Here is a 19,211-nt window from a genome sequence, read left to right as displayed (position 1 = left end):
AGAAATTCGGTATTGCCCCGGTTCGGATGCTAAATTTTAAAAAGTTGGAGAATTAGCGGCAGGCGCTTATCCTTCTGACCCCCCGCTAAATTGAATATTAGCGCTCCAAGAAAGAACTGGAATGCTAACTCAAGCGCTAATCACCTAACTTAGGGTGCTACACACAGAGAGCGGGGTGCTGACCAATTTCAGGTGCACTCCAATCGGGACTCACCATTCACACTGGCTCCTTCCAGCTCTTAAAGGAGAGGTTCAATCATTCCGCACAACCTCATTCTCAACATTGCCGGCTCTGAAGACGACTGCCAAGAAACTCAACAGTTACTCCTCTTATCCTCATGGCTGACAAATTTTTAGCAGGCAGAACACTCCTGAAAATGAGAAAGGTTTAACTCACTGAAAACAGCTGTTTCGCAATGTGAAACTGAGCAGACAGCATTGATTGACCACTAAAATGAAAGCGGATGTTGTTGCCTTTAAATACCGCTCCTACAGCGGCCATCCGACTGCATCACACCTCCTCTTCCTGCCATTGTTCACGCCCGGCGCTAAGGCAGGGGGCGGCAGTCAATTTTGCATCTAGGCCGTTAACGGGGCGTTCCAAACTCATTGGCGTCACAATCTGCCAGGCGCTAAAGGCCTAGGCGTTAACTCCAGGGTGAATTTTGCGTGCGGTGTTCGATTCGCCGTGCACGGCCGCAAGCCCATTAGCGCTCCATTAGCGCGCCCCCCCAGGCGCTAACGGGAGGCGCTAACATGCCGAATTTCTCCCCCAGATTATCTGGTCATTATCTCATTGCAGTTTGTGGGAGCTTGCTGTGCGCAAATTGGCTGCCGCGTTCCCTACATTACAACAGTGACTACACTTCAAAAGTACTTCATTGGCTGCAAAGCGCTTTGGGACGTCCGGTGATTGTGAAAGGCGCTATAGAAATGCAAGTCTTTCTTTTTCCCTCCGTATCTATGTTTCTTTGGAGGAAGTAGAGGAGGAGCAACGGATGAGGACCAGTGGGTCACGTAGCACAGGATCTGTGTGGTCCCCACCCACCAATACCCCCACTCCAGAACATACAGACCAAGGTACTCCGAGGCTGCGCTTCATAAAGAAAGACGTCACTGAGTTGTGCCACATGTTGCAACCCGCCCTGCAGCGCTCCTCCACCACAGGCACTGCAGGCTCTGGGGTCATTCCGTGCTGCCACTGGGGACCTCAATGACATTAGCTAATCAGCTGTGTGAAGCAAGTCACTGATGCACTGGGGGCAATTGGAACCGGGAAACTGATGCGATCGGGTGCCACGCTGGTTTCACACCACAGCCGATTTTACCCATTGAAGTGAGTGGTGAGCACTGTCGGGCGGGGTGCAACACCGGCGGCCCACTCCCATCCCAGCCGATGGGTTACATTAAAATCACCCGCATTGTTTTCTAGAGCAAGCCAGTTCATCGACTTCCCCAAGGTCCAAGGAATCCTAGATCGCACCTATGTGGCCATATGTTTTTTTTTAATTCATTTATGGGCTGTGGGCGTCGCTGTCAAGGCCAGCATTTATTGCCCATCCCTAATTGCCCTTGAAAAGGTGGTGGTGGGCCACCTTCTTGAACCGCTGCAGTCCGTGTAGTGAAGGTACTCCCACAGTGCTGTTAGGGAGGGAGTTCCAGGATTTTGACCCAGTGATGATGAAGGATCGGTGATATATTTCTAAGTCAGGATGGTGTGTGACTTGGAGGGGAACTTGGAGGTGGTGGTGTTCCCATGCGCCTGCTGCCCTTGTCCTTCTAGGTGGAAGAGGTTGCGTGTTTGGGAGGTGCTGCCGAAGAAGCCTTGGCAAGTTGCTGCAGTGCATCTTGTAGATGGTACACACTGCAGCCACGGTGCGCCGGTGGTGGAGGGAGTGAATGTTTAAGGTGGTGGATGGGGTGTCAATCAAGTGGGCTGCTTTGTCCTGGCTGCGTGTCCCCCCCTTGCTCAATCCCATTGTCTACATCAATGGGAACGGATTCCAGTCTCGCAAGGAAGCTTAAGGAAAGGCCCTCGAGTGGAGCATTCTCCGAAAGACTACCGGTGCCACGTGCTAGTGAGGAGAGGCAAAGGTCAATTAGGCACCGGCGGGGCTAAGGAGTTGGTGCAGGGAATCAGGGTTTTGGTGCCTCACACAGTGGGGCACCTTTTGGAATAGGGGGGAGTCTATGCAGATCTGACAGGCTCCACCTAAACAAGAGGGGGTAGAGGCATATCGATAGAGTGCTGCAGAGTCTTTAAACAAGATGCGGGGTGGTTGCGGCAGGTGCAAGTGAACACTCATGCTGATTGGAGCCACCAGTGAGATTATAAATCAAAGCTTAACAAGTCTAATCCCAATGGCGGGGAAAAGAGAGCTAAATTAATAAATGTAAATGAGCACATTAATAAATTAATACGCTATTAAATGAATACAGTAATAAATTAAATGGGAAAGGCAAAAAGCAACGGAGCTGTGCTTTCATTAATGCGAGGGGTCGAACAAATCAGATTTGTGACCTGGAGGGTTTTGCAGGGAGTGATAGATTGGATAACATCAGGGTCACAGAGACACGGTAGAATGAGTCCAATCAGTGGGATACACATCTGGAAGGATTTACATTGTTTAGAAGGGACTGTATCGGCAGAAAGGGAGGTGGTCTGGCAGTATATATAAACTGCAGTAAGGAGGCACAACGGAGAGAGGATATAGAAAAGGAAAATAAAGAGCAGGCTGCTGCCACAGTGCCTTCACTTTAAAGTAGTCCACCATGGCCCAGGAAGGCAAGTGTCTGGGAGACTAAAGCTTCCTTCTCCAGGCAAACCTGATGAGGCCTGGCTCCTTTCCCAAGACACCAGCTGGGCACTCCCATAACATGGGCGATTCGGCCACCAGAGGCACCTTGGTTGCTCTCACTGGCAGATTCAGAGCCACACTTGTGTAGGCCTGAAAGTAGGCCCCATCTCATCCTCCCAACAAGGGATGCTGTGGTTGAGAGGGGTGTGGGGGGGGGGGAATGCAGGAAAAAATACTTGAAACTAAGAGTGTTTCATCCTCAAACATGTAAGTCCCACTAATGCCTCAGTCGGCAACTGCTCTGCTTAGTGTGATACTCGTCCAGAAACTGAACATATCATAAAGAGTAGTTAGCACGGATTTCAAAAGGGATGGTCATGCTTGACCAACCTTATTGAATTCTTTGAAGAAGTAACAGAAAGAGTAGACCAGGGTACTGTAGTAGATGCAATATATTTGGTTGCTAGAGTCCTATGTAAAATGAGTTTGGCCCATCTCAATCATCTTTCTGGTGGACATGGGCCCACAGTACCAACTAGCCTCTAATTTGTACATTAGTTCACAATCCAAGAGGCCCCAGGATGCCTGGTGTGGGAAATGGAAATGCAGGAAGGGGGGTTCTCTTCGGAGTTTGGAGATAAGCCACGTTGTTGGGATGATCTTAAAGAGAGTAAGCTAGAGGCACAATTATCCTGTCAGTAATCTCCTCGGCTCTTAGGCACTTATTTCACACGTAAATCTACCACCCATGACAAGCTAAACCATCAAACAAACGCACAGTTTCAATGACTGTGATAAGCAGCTTAACTCGTCACAAATGACCCCTCTGTATTATCATGGAATTTAGCACACAATAGAACTGCAGCAAAAAAGATACCAGGCTGAGCGTCCCAGAGCTGGAGACTGAGCGCAGTGGCTTTCTATTGTTATTGGCTTAGGGCCGACTGACTTGTGTTCAACTGCTGTTCATGTGGAACGCTTGGCCTTTAAGACTTAGTACTGTCATTAACCTGGTGGACCCAGGACAGTCCTGGAGTGTTTTAGGAAGAGGCGCGGTGCGGTTAAATATAACTTGCTGCAATAAGAGAACCAGGCAGGAAGTCAGAAAAAGATTCAATGGATGTCAGGCAGACTGCCAAGGAGAGCGAGTTTAACCATTGGACTCAAAGATCCAGTGATGGCAGGCTTCCCAGCTTCACATCCGCAGGGTAGATGTTAACTCCGGGTAGAGTTTAGAAGAATGAGAGGTGATCTCATTGAAACATACAAAATTCTTACAGGGCTTGGCAGGGTAGCTGCAGGGAGGATGTTTCCCCTGGCTGGGGAGTCTAGAACCAGGGGTCACAGCCTCAGAATAAGGGGTCGGCCATTTAGGACTGAGATGAGGAGAAATTTCTTCACTGAGGGTGGTGAATCTTTGGAATTCTCTACCCCAGAGGGCTGTGGAGGCTCAGTCGTCGAGTATATTCAAGACCGAGATCGATAGATTTTTCAATATTAAGGGAATCAAGGGATATGGGGATAGTGCAGGAAGGTGGAGATGAGGTAGAAGATCAGCCATGATCTCATTAAATGGCGGAGCAGGCTCGAGGGGCCAAATGGCCGACTCCTGCTCCTATTTCTTATGTTCTTAATATGTTATGTATGCGGGCAGGCAGTGGATGGAATGCCCGTCTCATCCTGCCAGCAGGAGGCATGAGCCATTTTAAGGGCCCGGGCATCATTAAGATGCTGCCGGCGAGCTGGGCGGCCCGAACGGATGCCCATCTGCAGCTTGCCAGCTCCGGGTGTGGAGCGACACCGGGCGGCCCAGTGGCTGACCTGGCCAGCAGGAATGTAGGCCGCGGGGGAGGGAGGATCACTGCGGGGAGGGTCCCAGGGTGGCAGTGGCCCGGATTGCCCGAGTGGAGCCTGAGGTGGCCCCCCACAAAAAAATACTAATTTCCTCATGCCTGTGGGGCCTCTTCCTCTTTTTTGCCCGAGCCAACAGCAGTGGAGCCTGCATGGCCCACACTGCACCTGGCCATCCCCTGACATTGTATCATGGTTCCACGTGCTTCACCGTGCATGTAGTGTTCACTGGGTTGATTCCTGGGATGAAGGGGTTGACGTATGATGAAAGGTTGAGCATGTTGGGCCTATACTCATTGGAGTTTAGAAGAATGAGAGGTGATCTTATTGAAACATATAAGATTCTGAGGGGGATTGACAGGGTAGATGCAGAGCGGATGTTTCCCCTCGTGGGGGAATCTGGAACTAGGGGGCATAGTTTCAGAATAAGGGGTCGCCCATTTAAGATGGAGATGAGGAGGAATTTCTTCTCTCTGAGGGTGGTGAATGTTTGGACTTCTCTACCCCAGAGAGCTGTGGAGGTGGAGTCACTGAATATATTCAAGGCGGAGATTGACAGATGTTCGAACTACAGGGGAGTCGAGGGATAAGGGGAGAGAGCGGGAAAGTGGCGTTGAGATTGGATCAGCCATGATCTTATTGAATGGTGGAGCAGGCTCCAGGGGCTGATTGGCCTACTCCTGCTCCTATTTCTTATGTTCTAATGAGCACCCCCGCCTTACCCAGCCGAGGGCCTTAGCAGCCCAGCAAAAGGCCCCAGTAAATCTGGTGGTGGTAGAGCGGGAACGGGGCTGGCAAGCTCACGGCAGCCATTTTAACTCCACTACCGCCCCGTTTGGGCAAGGCGGGCCGAGTTCAAAGCGGGGAGGGCCCCCAGCTTCTGGCCTTTTACCAGAACTTATTCTCTGTGTAGCCCAAAAGAGCATGGAAACTTCGTCCCAGTCGAACAATAGATAAATATTGCCTGTCATGTAGCAGGTTATTATCGGGGGGGGGGGGGTCACTTATGCTCCTTGTTCCTTCTGACAAGGGGGGTCCCTGGGCTGTGCTGGGCTTGGCTTTCTGGTGCGGGCAGGGATTCCCCTGGTATCAGAGAGCTCTGGATACCTGCTGTGGCTCGTGTTCAGTGGTGGGAGTATGTGGCTGCAAAACTGCTGACAGTATGACTGATACTTTTTCCGTGTCACGACGTAAATAAGTCTGAAACAAATGAACAACATTCGCTGCTCACGAAACACCAGCAGATCTCCTGCCGCTTCCACAACGCATTGTATAAAGGCACGAAAGGGCATCAAGCTGAGCACTTGAGCAATCAACTTCTTAGCACTCAACACTCAACATGGACCATGTACAGCAGGCACCTCAAAGCACCAGAGAGGTGCCACCAACGCTGCCTCCACAAGATCCTGCAAATCCATTGGCAGGATAGGCGCACCAACGTCAGTGTTCTCACTCAGGCCAACATCCCCAGCATCGAAGCTTTGACCACGCTCGATCAGCTCCGATGGACGGGTCACATTGTCCGCGTGCCCGATACGAGACTCCCCAAACAAGCGCTCTACTCGGAGCTCCGACACGGCAAGAGAGCCCCAGGTGGGCAGAAGAAACGCTTCAAGGACACCCTCACAGCCTCCTTGAAAAAGTGCAACATCCCCACCGACACCTGGGAATCCCTGGCCCAAGACCGCACAAAGTACATAGATCTCTGAAGGCAGCGGAACAGGTAGATAAGGTGGTTAAAAAGACATATGGGATACTTGCCTTCATTAGCCGAGGCATAGAATATAAGAGCAGGGAGGTTATGATGGAGCTGTACAAAACGCTGGTGAGGCCACAGCTGGAGTACTGTGTGCAGTTCTGGTCGCCTCACTATAGGAAGGATGTGATTGCTTTGGAGAGGGTGCAGAGAAGATTCACCAGGATGTTACCTGGGATGGAGCGCCTCAGCTATGAAGAAAGACTAAACAGGCTGAGGTTGTTTTCCTTGGAGCAAAGAAGGCTGAGGGGGGACCTGATTGAGGTGTACAAAATGATGAGGGGCATAGATAGGGTAGATAAAGAGGAACTTTTCCCCTTAGTAGGGGGGTCAATAACAAGGGGGCATAGATTCAAGGTAAGGGGCAGGAGATTTAGAGGGGATTTGAGGAGGAACTTTTTCACCCAGAGGGTGGTTGGAATCTGGAACTCACTGCCTGAAAGGGTGGTAGAGGCAGGAACCCTCACAACATTCAAGAAGCATTTGGATGAGCACTTGAAATGCCATTGCATACAAGGCTATGGACCAAATGCTGGAAAATGGGATTAGACAGGACAGGGGTGGATGGGCGGCGCGGACACGATGGGCCGAAGGGCCTCTTTCTGTGCTGTAAAACTCTATGACTCTATGACTCTAAGCATCTGGGAAGGCGTCGAACACCTCGAGTCTCTTCGCCGGGAGCAAGCGGAAGCCAAGCGCAAACAGCGGAAGGAGCATACGTCAACCCAAGAATCCCACCCACCCGCCCCTTCAACCACCGTCTGCCCCACCTGTGACAGAGACTGTAGGTCCCGCATTGGTCTCATCAGTCACCTGAGAACTCATTTTTAATGTGGAAGCAAGTCATCCTCGGTTCCGAGGGACTGCCTAAGAGAAGAAGACTCAACATTCATTCCTTTCAATTGAGACTTATATAGATATTACAACACGGGAACAGACCATTCAGCCCAACCAGTCTGTGTTGGTGCTTATCCTCCACACGAGTAGTAATCCTAATCCCATGTGCCTGCCCTTTTATCCCCCTTCCCATCAACAGCCTATCTAACCTGCTCTTAACTGTTGACGTGATCTCTCCTTCAATCGCTAACTCCAGTAGTGAATTCCACAGCCTCACAACCCTCCGTGTAAAACATTTTCTACTGCTCTCTGTCCTAAATCACTTACATTTAATCTAATATCTATATTGCCTCGTTCTACAGTCCTCAATCACTGGAAAAGGCTGTTTCGATCTACCCTGTCCCATCCCGTCATAATTTGAAACACCTCCATCAAATCACTTGTAATCTCTTCTGCTGTAAGCTTGTCATAAGTCTGCATTTCATTACAGCAGAGGAGATTATGGGCTTGAACCTGGAAGGCCCAATTTTGTGAATCGCACTCAAATGAATGAAGCTTCAGTGTATGATTATCTGATCCACACTATAGACCCTCTCTTCATTTGGGCAGCATATCCATATTGGACACATTACAACACTTGGTGCTGTTCTTCTGATTCTGCTGTATATCCAGCTGAGGATTTTGTGGGTACCAGACTGATCTACTTGTTTTCCTGTGTGTACTTGGTTACAACACAATGGGCATAGCCCCAACTGCAGCCAATGACATTCTAGATGAGCAAGTGTGTGTGAAAGGGAGCATCAATGGGCATAGCAGCTTCAGCTGCTTCTTCTGTGCAAAGTGCAGCTACTTGGGGTTTACCAAGAATCAGGGCCTGAGGCTCCGGCTGGGCAAAGAGACAGTCACTGAGTTGTGCCGCTTGGTGCCAGATGATCAGCAGCTGAGGTTAACGAGACCAGCAGCACCATCGGTGGAAATCAAGGTAACAACTCCTCTGAATTTCTAAACCCCCAGACACTGGCAGGAAACCTGACTGGAATCAGTTACCAGATGGTGACCTGCTGTATTCGGGACTTGACTGAGAGCCTCCTCTGAAAGGTGCATGTTTCAGTTCAATGTGGACCATCATGACCTGGAGCGAAGGTAACTTGGCTTTTATCAGCTGGCCCACATGTCCAAAGTGTGGGCCGTTGTCAAGTGCACGCATGTGGCCATTCATCCAACTGTTTGTGATCCACGACCATTCATGAACAGGAAGGGCAGCTACTCCTTCAGTACACAACTCAAAACCATGCCCATCAACATATTACAGTATAAAGAAATAAAGGGCATGAAATTCTGTTACACCCTGTTTGAGGGCAGTAACCGAGTTAAGGCCGGACACTTAGCGCCCGGCGTGGAAGTGCCGCCCCGGCCGCTAAATTTGGCTTACCGCCCCACACAGGAAGTGGAGCGCAATCTCGGGCACTCCACTTCCTGTTGGGGTGGTAACCGAGGCGATGTCGGGGCGCGATCGGCAGCGCTCAGTGGAGGCTCTGCGGAGCGCCTCTGCGTTTCAACGCCCCTCCCCTTCAGTTAAACGGGCGGGCCGCTGCGCACTCTGCAGGGCCTCCGATGGCCCACGCTGGGCCAGCAGGGCGGCGTGGTGCCACGGCCGCAGCCCTGCACTGAGACGCGGAGCTGGGCTGCGCGATGGCGGCCAGGACCACGCCACGGCCCACCACAGAGGGCCAACCTGAAGCTCGGCCACAAAAAGAAAATGGCGGCGTGGGTCGCGGCCACACCTCCCCTTTAAATACTGCCCTGTAAGCGGAGGTCGGCCCGGTTCACGACCTGCGAGGCCGGCGCTGACATCGCTCACGGCAACCTCGCGGGGTGCAGCCGAATTTCTGCCGCAGAACGGTAAGAGGACACCAGAGGTCGCTAAGGGGTTGCGGTGCACAGCGATGACGTCACCGCTGGCGGTGCAGCGGCCCGGGGCACTATCGACGGGGACGCAGCACTATCGGGTAGCGCCTCAGCAACGCCCCGCTGAATTTCTCGGGAGGCGCTTTCTTTGCACCCCCCCCCCCCGAGCCATAAGCCCTTTGCGCCCCGTTAACGCCCCCTGGAGGCGGTAATGGCAGGCACAAAGGAACCGAATTTCCAGCCCCTTTGAAAGACTTGCATTTCTATAGCACCTTTCACGACCACAGGACTTCCCAAAGCGCTTTACAGTCGATGAAGAACTCTTGAAGTGTGGTCACTGTTGTAATCCAGGGAGTGCACAGGATTCATTCACATTGAGGCAGTCAATGTGACCACGTGTTTTGGAGGTAAAGGGGGCATAGAAAGGGGGCTTTTAGGGGAGAAGAATATGTAGAACATCCATGGATGATGAAACCTTTTGTCAACTTTGTAGTGTATGTGCCTTTAAGAGCCCCCTGTGTACTGTAATGCCGATAATGGCCACTCGGGCTATATAAGCCTGTATATTGTGTTGTATCTGTTAGTTCACCTCCAGACTTTGTTCAGTAAACACCTGTGAAACCAACTCCTGCCTTCAGTGTCTCTATTAACACACGGATACAACAGTGGCGACGAATTGGAAACGGACTTACCCGCAATTCGGCAGCAACTCAAGGACATCGATTCCTCAGACGTCCAAAGTCGAAGAAAAGCAAGAAAAAAAAACGGTGATTTCACCAGCTAGCCGAGCTGGTGGCAGGTACTGCAATAATCCTTCCTGGGCGGCGGGCTGGGGCTCCATCGGCTGGCTCTGCAGCGAGGCCGAGCAGCGAAGGCGGAGGCAGACAGAGACAGAGGGGGGGAGCACTCGGGAGACGGCCGGCGCTGCAAAGCAGGTTGGCGTTCGGACCAAGCAGAGGGGGGGGGAAAGTCCCAGAGAGTCCGGCGGGAACGAGTCTCCACCTGTAAATAAAAAAAACCGCGGAAAACAGCGTTGTCAGCGGGAAAGCGCGGGAAGCGCCATTTTTTTTTTCCCAGGATGCCTAAGGCTGGCAATATTGATGCTTTCGATAACGATATAGAGGATTGGACCACATATGTGGAAAGAGTGGAGGTATATTGCACAGCAAATGGAATAGAAAATGATAAAAAGGCGTCAGTACTTCTAAATCTAATGGGCGCAAAGACATACGGGCTGTTACGAAACTTAATCACTCCAGCCAAACCAAAGGACAAGAATTTTAAGGAGATTGTTGATACCCTACAGGAGCACTTAAACCCAGCACCGCTGCTGATAGCGGAACGATTCAAATTCTTCAAGAGGAATCAGCACAAGAATGAAAGTAACGCTGATTACCTCACCGAATTAAGAAAGCTATCAAAGCACTGCCAATTCAGGGCAGGACTGGCAGATTCTCTTCGAGACAAATTCGTCTGCGGTCTCCTAAGTGAAGGAACACAGAAAAGGCTGCTTTCTGAAAAAGATTTGACACTGGACAAGGCTTTCAGTATGGCTGTATCATACGAAGCAGCCGCAAGAGGAGCTGCAGAGATACAGCAACAGCCACAGGAATACGGCACCCATGAAATGACACGGGGATTTGAAAGATGTTATCGCTGCGGCAGAACAACCCATGACCAGAAGGACTGCTGGTTCAAGGACAAAGCATGCAGGCAATGCGGAAAGATTGGACACATTGCACGTGTATGCCGACCTGGAAAAAAAAAATCCACGGACAGGAAAAAAATCAATAAGGAAAAGTACAGAAAAGTACACATGATGACGGACAGTAGCTCCGAAGACCAGAAGGGCGATAGCGACTCCGGAAACAAGAGACTAAGCTGTCTCAAATTACATAATGTAATTGCCAAAGAAGATTACCAGACCATTTGGGTTACCCTCACGATAGCGGAGTCCCCAGTTCAAATGGAGCTAGATACAGGATCAGCTCTGACCATCATAAATCGACGGGATTACGAGCGGCTATTTCCGCATACACCTTTAAAAGACACATCTATTATCTTGAAAACATATACGGGGCAGAAAGTATACCCCAAAGGAAAAATAAGGGTGCCTGTTGTATACAACGGCAAGGAAATACAGAAGTTGTATTTATACGTTCTACAAGATGGTGGTCCACCGCTGTTGGGACGTGAATGGATCAGGAAGATACATTTAGACTGGCACTCCATTCAGGCACTGACGGTGACCAGTAAGAAAAAAAATGATGATGACGTCATACCTGAACGATTAAAAGACATCTTGGCCAACGCCAAGGAAGTGTTTCAAGAGAAACTAGGAACCTTGAAAGGCATCACCGCCTCAATAAAAGTGGAAGATGCGGCAATTCCCAAGTTTTTTAAGGCAAGGCCGGTGCCATACACAATTTGTCCAGCAGTCGAGGCAGAGCTGGAGAATTTGGAGAAGGCAGGCGTGTTATCCAAGATAGATTGGAGCGAGTGGGCAACACCCATCGTCCCGGTCATGAAGAAAACGTTGAATAATGATAAATCTGAAGAGCAGAGAAAAATTTGCATCTGTGGAGACTTCAAGGTGACTGTAAACCCGGTCCTTCACATGGTACAGTATCCTCTTCCGAGGATAGAAGATATTTTCGCCTCACTATCCGGAGGGAAACGTTTCACCAAAATTGACTTAGCACAGGCATATGTACAGATGGAGGTTGAAGAGGCCTCTAAAAAGTATCTCACGATAAATACACACAAAGGCCTGTACCAGTACAATCGACTGGTTTTTGGAGTAGCATCAGCTCCAGCTATCTGGCAAAGAGCTATGGAGCAAGTCCTCCAAGGGATTCCGGGGACTCAATGCTACCTAGACGACACCCTTGAAACAGGAGAAAACGACATCGAGCACCTTGCCAATTTGGAGCAGGTGCTCACTAGGCTGAGAGAACGGGGCCTACGAGCAAATCGCCCCAAGTGCGAATTTTTCCAGAAACAAATATCATATTGTGGCCACATAATTAACAAGGAAGGGTTGCATAAATCACCTGAAAAAATTGAAGCGGTCATAAAAGCCCCAGCACCTGAAAATGTCTCACAATTAAGGTCGTTCCTGGGATTGATAAATTACTATCATAAATTTTTACCGAACTTATCAACTCTTCTGCACCCTCTTAATGAACTGCTACAAACAGGAGTAATTTGGAAATGGAGCGAAGACTGTAAACGTGCCTTCCATAAATGCAAAGACTTAATCACATCCAAGGAAGTTTTGGCTCATTACAACCCATCACTGCCAATCAGACTGGCGTGCGATGCATCCCCTTACTGCGTAGGAGCGGTATTATCGCATAGATTCCCTGATGGCTCTGAGCGGCCGATAGCTTTTGCGTCACGCTCATTGAACTCAGCTGAGCGTAACTATGCCCAGATCGACAGGGAAGCACTCAGCCTGGTATGGGGAGTGAAGAAATTCAACCATTACCTACACGGACAAAAATTTACCTTGTTGACTGACCATCAACCCCTCGTCTCCATATTCAACCCTAAAAAGGGTGTTCCCATTATGACAGCGCAAAGGCTACAGAGGTGGTCCCTTTTTCTAGGGGCACACCAATAAGACATAGAATACAAAGGATCAAAACAGCATGGGAATGCTGACGGTTTATCGCGCCTACCGTTGCCAACGGTAGAAGAGGCACCTACAGTAGACCCAGTGGAGATGTTCCACTCTACCATAGTGGAATGTCTACCAGTAACAAATTCTGCCATTAAAAGGAAACGAGAAATGACCCGACTCTCTCACAAGTCTACGATTTAACAGTGAAGGGATGGCCAGCACATGGCGAACCACTGTTGCCAGCATTCTCGCAAAGAAGAGAACAGCTGTCAGTGTGCCGAGGAACCTTGATGTGTGGATCCAGAGTGGTGATTCCACCCAAACTCCAGGATAAAGTGCTAAAGGAGCTTCACAAAGGGCATCTGGGTGGAGTGAAAATGAAGAACCTAGCCAGGGCGTTTGTATGGTGGCCAGGTATCGATGGAGACATCGAAGAAATGACCAAGAGCTGCCTAGGATGCCAGAAGGTCCAAAACACTCCACCACAAGCCCCTCTACATCCATGGGAGTGGCCCTCATCTCCATGGCAAAGGGTACACATCGACTTTGCTGGTCCATTTATGGACTCAATGTTCTTAATCGCGGTTGATGCACACTCCAAGTGGCCGGAGGTAATAAAGATGTCCTCCACCACCATGGAAAAAACCATCACAGTATTAAGGGCCATATTTGCCAGGAATGGGCTGCCTGAACAGATCTGTTCTGATAATGGATCGCAATTTGTGTCCGAAGAATTCAGGAAGTTCTTAAAAAACAATGGGGTTAAGCACTACACGTCCGCCCCATACCATCCCGCCACCAATGGATTGGCTGAAAGGTTTGTCCAGACCTTCAAGAAGGCCATATAGGCCATGGGTAATGAAGACATAAAACTTCAGCATAAGGTAGATAACTTCTTGTTTGCATACAGGAATGCAACACATATGGTTACAAACCAAACTCCCGCCATGATGTTCTTCAATAGAAGCCTAAGATGCCGGCTGGATTTGATCAAGCCAAACATCAGAAGGGACGTGGAGAACCGGCAATTTCAAGGCATGAATGAAAGGCCAACTAGAACCTTCCAGATAGGTCAACAAGTTTTGGCCCGGAACTACCGTACCGAGAAATGGCAGCCTGGAACTATTTGCACACGACTAGGACCGCTGATGTATACCGTGGACATTGGAGAAAGCATAATAAGGCGCCATGCTGACCAGATCATAGAGTCATCCGAAAAGGGACAACCTACACCACAACTCTATACGCCTAATGATGAAGCAGAGATACCCATAGTATCTACCTCCGATCCGGTGATACTGGAACCAGATGAACCCGACACTGGCATTCAAGCCGAATCAGCCTTGCCAAAAGAACCTACTACACTACCAGAAACTACTACACCACCGAGGCGTTATCGGGACCGAGTCAGGAAGCCTCCAGAGAGACTGACTTATAATTGATTAACTGCAGCAATGTGTAGATTATTGTTCTTGTAACATGTAATTAATGATTACTTAAAATATTATGTACTGGTTGGCTAAAAGGGGAGGAATTGTGGTGTATGTACCTTTAAGAGCCCCTGTGTACTGTGATGCCGGTAATGGCCACTCGGGCTATATAAGCCTGTATATTGTGTTGTATCAGTTAGTTCCCCTCCAGACTTTGTTCAGTAAACACCTGTGAAACCAACTCCTGCCTTCACTGTCTCTATTAACACACGGATACAACAAACTTCAATACAGAAGCTGGCCACTTTCCCACCTCCATGCTGTGCAGCACCCACTGCTCCTCCTGTCCCTTGCCCTCTGTGAATCCCAAAGTGCTAGCTTTTCAGCTGGTGCTTAGTATGTGAGTGGCGATACTGGGTCTCACTGCAGCCTTTGAAAGTAATGAACAGTAAAACCATTGTACTCAATGTGACAGCATAGAGATGTTGTTAAATGAATGGAGGGCAGCATGAATTTGGATCTTCCAGCTGGTCGGCACCTCCCTCTCAACTGATCTGCCACTGTCTCCATGCCAACATAGCCCATCATTCTTTGTCCAAAGGTCATCAAGAACTTCACTGTGTACTGGCTCCTTTCCACTGCCATTGTGGAGCCTGGTATTAAACATCACCTTTTTCTATCAAAGTAACTGGAATAGATATTATTAGCAGTGTCTGTTCAGTAGAATTCTGACAACTCCATTGACATTTCTGGACTGTCGGGGGCTGCATTTGAAATTTGGCATTGCTTGTTCATTTTATAACACACTCTTAAAGGGTCACTGCTGGCTGTTAAAGGGGAGACTATTTTTAGCACTGCAAACGAACCATTTACTGTGTGAGGACAAGGCTGTAAGGAGCAATGTGGCCAAAGCCCCGTCACCGTCACAGCCTCGCAGGTGCTGACCTCAGAAGGTACCAGACACACAAAGGGCTGGATTTCCCTCTTGTGTTCAAATCCCTCCGTGGCCTCGCCCCTCCCTCTCTCTGTAACCTCCTCCAGCCCTACAACCCTCCGAGAGCTCGGCACTCCTCCAATTCTGGTCTCTTCAGCATCCCCGATTTTAATCGCTCCACCATTGGCGGCCGTGCCTTCAGCCGCCTGGACCCTAAACCCTGGAATTCCCTCCCTAAACCTCTCCGCCTCTCTCTCCTCCTTTTAAGACTCTCCTTAAAATCTACTTCTTTGACCAAGCTTTTGGTCACCTGTCCCAATATCTCCTTATATGGCTCGCGGTGAAATTTTGTTTGATAATCGTTCCTGTGAAGTGCCTTGGGACGTTTTACTATGTTAAAGGCGCTATATTAATACAAGTTGTTGTTGTTGACCCTACAGAATCGAGGCAAGACTTAAGCCCGCTTCCCCAATCCTCCCATGACCCTGGCCCAGTTTACTGGCTAGGTGGCCATTAGGCATTGAAGTCGGGCTCCGGGCAGGATCGCCATCAGCAAGTGGCAATTCTCTAGTCTGAAACCACCTGCTCATTCATGGGGTGGTATCCCTTCCTGTTGATGTAAGCATTGGGGTTGGTATGTGGCGCCCTGATGCCCACATGGGTGCCATCCATAACACCACTGGGAAGCCTATCAGGCAGTAAAGGTTTGGTGCCCACTCGGGTTGGGTCGCCTTTCCACCGGGGAAGTGATACAACTGTTCCTCCTCGGCAAACCCGGCAGCCATCACTTGCTTGACTCAGAGGTGAACTGCAGATTGGCTTCTCTGACCTGCGGTGGCTTGCATGGACCTTGTTGCCTAGACATTAATGCCACAGCGGCCTCAACAGCCACAGCAAGAGCCGGCCCAGTTCTTGAGGCTGTCTGTAAGTCAGTCAGCAGCAGATGCATAGCTCAGTCACTGCAGTGAAGTGGAGGCTAGTAAACACAATGGGCCGTATTTTGCGACCCCCCATGGGTGCGTACGAGGTGCGAACATGCCCGTAGGGGCTGCGCAGGTTCCAGGTTTGGGCGCGCGAAGCGCAAGCGTTGAAACCCGGCGCTTGCGATCTGTCAAGAATCCTCTTCACAGATCCTCTGGGAGACAGGCTTCTGCAGGTGGAGAGTTGCGCGATTTGCCCAACTTCCGACCGCTGAAAGGCCGTGAAATTCTTACGCCTGGTCAAAGCAGGCATAAGGCCAGCTGTTACCAGCGTAAGAGTTTTAAAAAATAGAAAAATAAAATGTTATCACTCATTTATACATTAAAAACCCTGTCCAAATAGGTAAGTTTATTTTTAGCCCTGTTAAAACAAATAAATGCCATTTTAATTAATTTTATATGTGTAATTATTTTTTTTAATGTATTTCATGTGTTTGTTGGAGTCGCTAGAAATCAACAGGCTCCGAGACTTTTGTTGCAGCAAAGGCAAAACGCGTGTTACTTTATTCACTCTCCATGAGAACTGAGGTTCTCAGCCTCGTTGCAGGACTATGACGTCATCACGCTACCGACGCATGACGTCATCACGCTACCGATGCTCTTAAAGGGACCCTGCCCCGATAACCCAACCAAGTACGTACATATAACAACATTGGCTATACATTGTGAATTGTGTTATTGTCCCTATGTGGTCTCTACCACATGTTCGTGTATTTTTAAGTCATCTCCATTCATACTTTTGACAGTTCCGTACGTACAGAACTGTCTAAAGTATGAATGGGGATTCCCTTCTTTCATTGGTTGGGTTGGCCCACGTGATCTCCGGGGCACTTGCGAACCGCATGCACCCCTGGGACACGTGGGCCTCTACACATTTCCAACCAGGAGAGGCCCAGGATCGCGAGTCTCCGTATCTCCCGGACCACCAGGTAAATGCGTAGAAAATTTGTTGATTGGAGGCATCCGCCCGCAGGAAGCAAATTCAGGCCCAATGTTTGGGTGTTGATGTCCAATCCATGCAGCACTACAAGTAGCCAAAAGGATTCCCATCCTCCCAACGTTGCTGCCGCAAGTCACAGTCAAACGTAGGCTTTGAGTAAAAAGTCACCAACATAAAAGGAAAATGGACAAGCAGAAAAACGAGCCTTCAAAACACGCAGTTGTAACAGCAACATCATCCTTGCTTTAAGGGGCCTTGTAAAGCAGGCCAGGCCCTGTCTGTTACATTGTTATAGTATCACATCGTTAAATGGAACTACTTTGGTATGGAACTACTTTGGTATGGTGTAGTTATATTGCTATGTAGCACACTGTGCACGGGCAGTGCACAGTGCAGCGTCGGACATCTTGTATCACTCCGCACCATGCGGCAGCACAGAAACAAGGCAAGAATACAGCTAGTAAAAACAGTAACTAAAATGAGCTAAAAGTGTCTGTATTATTTATAGTATAAGAACACAAGGAGACACAACACTGTCTGTTGTGAGCAAGATGCCTGCTGGGGACAGAGTCTCCGTCGAAGCTTGTGAAATTCAGTGTGAGGCCTCATTTGCCTAAGTAGACTATTCAAACAAGGCTTTTTGCTTGCTTCATAAAGCTTGCCTTGCAAAATTTGGCACGCTGTGAAATGGGGGCGTGAGGGCCGGGGGGGTCTGAGTTCCTGAGCCCTGTCCACTGTCGGCAAGGAACTTGCAGTTCCAGGTTGATATCGCCCCAATCTTTCAGCCATGAAACCTTTTCCTACCATCCCTGTGCGATCTTTGGGCTCCCGAGCCAGCGCTGGCGTCGGATGGGCAATAACTTGGGCGGAAAGCTGACGAGGGGAAGTCTGAGCTGGGGACTGATGACAGCGCTGCCACTGGGAGGAAACGTCCTTGTACAATGCCTCATCACTGACAAGGAAAGCAGATGTGAAAAGTGCTCGATAGTCTGTCATCGCCAAAGAGCACTTTGAGCTCCCTTTCAGTGATATGGGAGGCCGCTGAGGGAGTGACTGATATTACCAGTATTGTGAGTGATTCCTTTCCACAATTTCTATCTCAAGCAATGTTAAAGTTTTAATCAGCAGCATTTATAATTCTGAAGCCGACCACCAATTTCAGGAAGTGACATTTGAAAGAAAAGCACTTTTACACGGTAAAGCAATCTGAGGCCGGCCTTCCTTGGCTGCATTTACTTTACAGTCTGGGCCTAAACTTTTGGAGTTAAGATAGTTCTTGCATTCCCAATTTGAAAGCCTCCGCAGGTCTCTCAATGACACGCAGCTCAGCTCCGACTGGAGATGGAGCGCTGTTGTCCCCTCATCGATTTGGGTTCGTTCACTGTAGTGTATGTACCTTTAAGAGAGAACTACTTTTACAGCTCCTGTATACTGTAGTACCGGCAGTGACCACACCTGTATATAAGCCTTGCGCATGCCTCTGTACCCCCAGTCTTGAGACTACCCTACTCCAGTAAACACCTGTTGATTGTTAAGTTACAGCCTCCGTGTAGTTATTGGAAAACATCATATTTTAAGAATCACGGATCTAACAGTGGCGACGAGGTCGATTCGAATCTACCTGCAACTCTGCATTTCCATTCAAGGATTCGCTCCGGGAGGACGGTGGAAGAAAGTCGAGGCCAGAAGCACGGGCGTCGACCACGAGCAACCGCCCAGTCGTCCGGCAGAGAGTGAACATCGCAGGGGAGGCTGTTGAGAGCCGGGCTTGGTTCCCCAGCCACGACGATCCAGCAACAGACTGGCAACAGGTACAGCGCAGAACCTTCCCGGACAGCGGCGGCTGGAGCCGACCGATGGCACAAAAAAGGCCGAGCAGCATCGACGGGGTAAGAGAGAGGGTGAAGCGCACAGGGCGCAGCCGGGGGTTGAAGACCGAGCGGCGTCGACGGAAAACAAAAAGAGAGAGAGGGTAAAGCACAGCCGGGGTTCAGGACCGAGCGGCGGCAATGGGAAAGGCGTACAGGAGAACGTGCAGAGCACAGCCAGGGCTCAAGGGCTGAACCGCGTCCGCAGGGAGAAGAAGGGAGAGCGCGGGAGACGCCATTTTTAGAAGCCGCAGCGGAGAAGAAGGGCGAGCACGGGAAGAAAG

Source organism: Somniosus microcephalus, chromosome 33 (genome assembly GCF_052327205.1).
Source record: "Somniosus microcephalus isolate GS21.2 chromosome 33, FLI_Smic_1.0, whole genome shotgun sequence".
Lineage (NCBI taxonomy): Eukaryota > Metazoa > Chordata > Chondrichthyes > Squaliformes > Somniosidae > Somniosus > Somniosus microcephalus.
Note: the sequence above shows the minus strand (reverse complement) of the source record.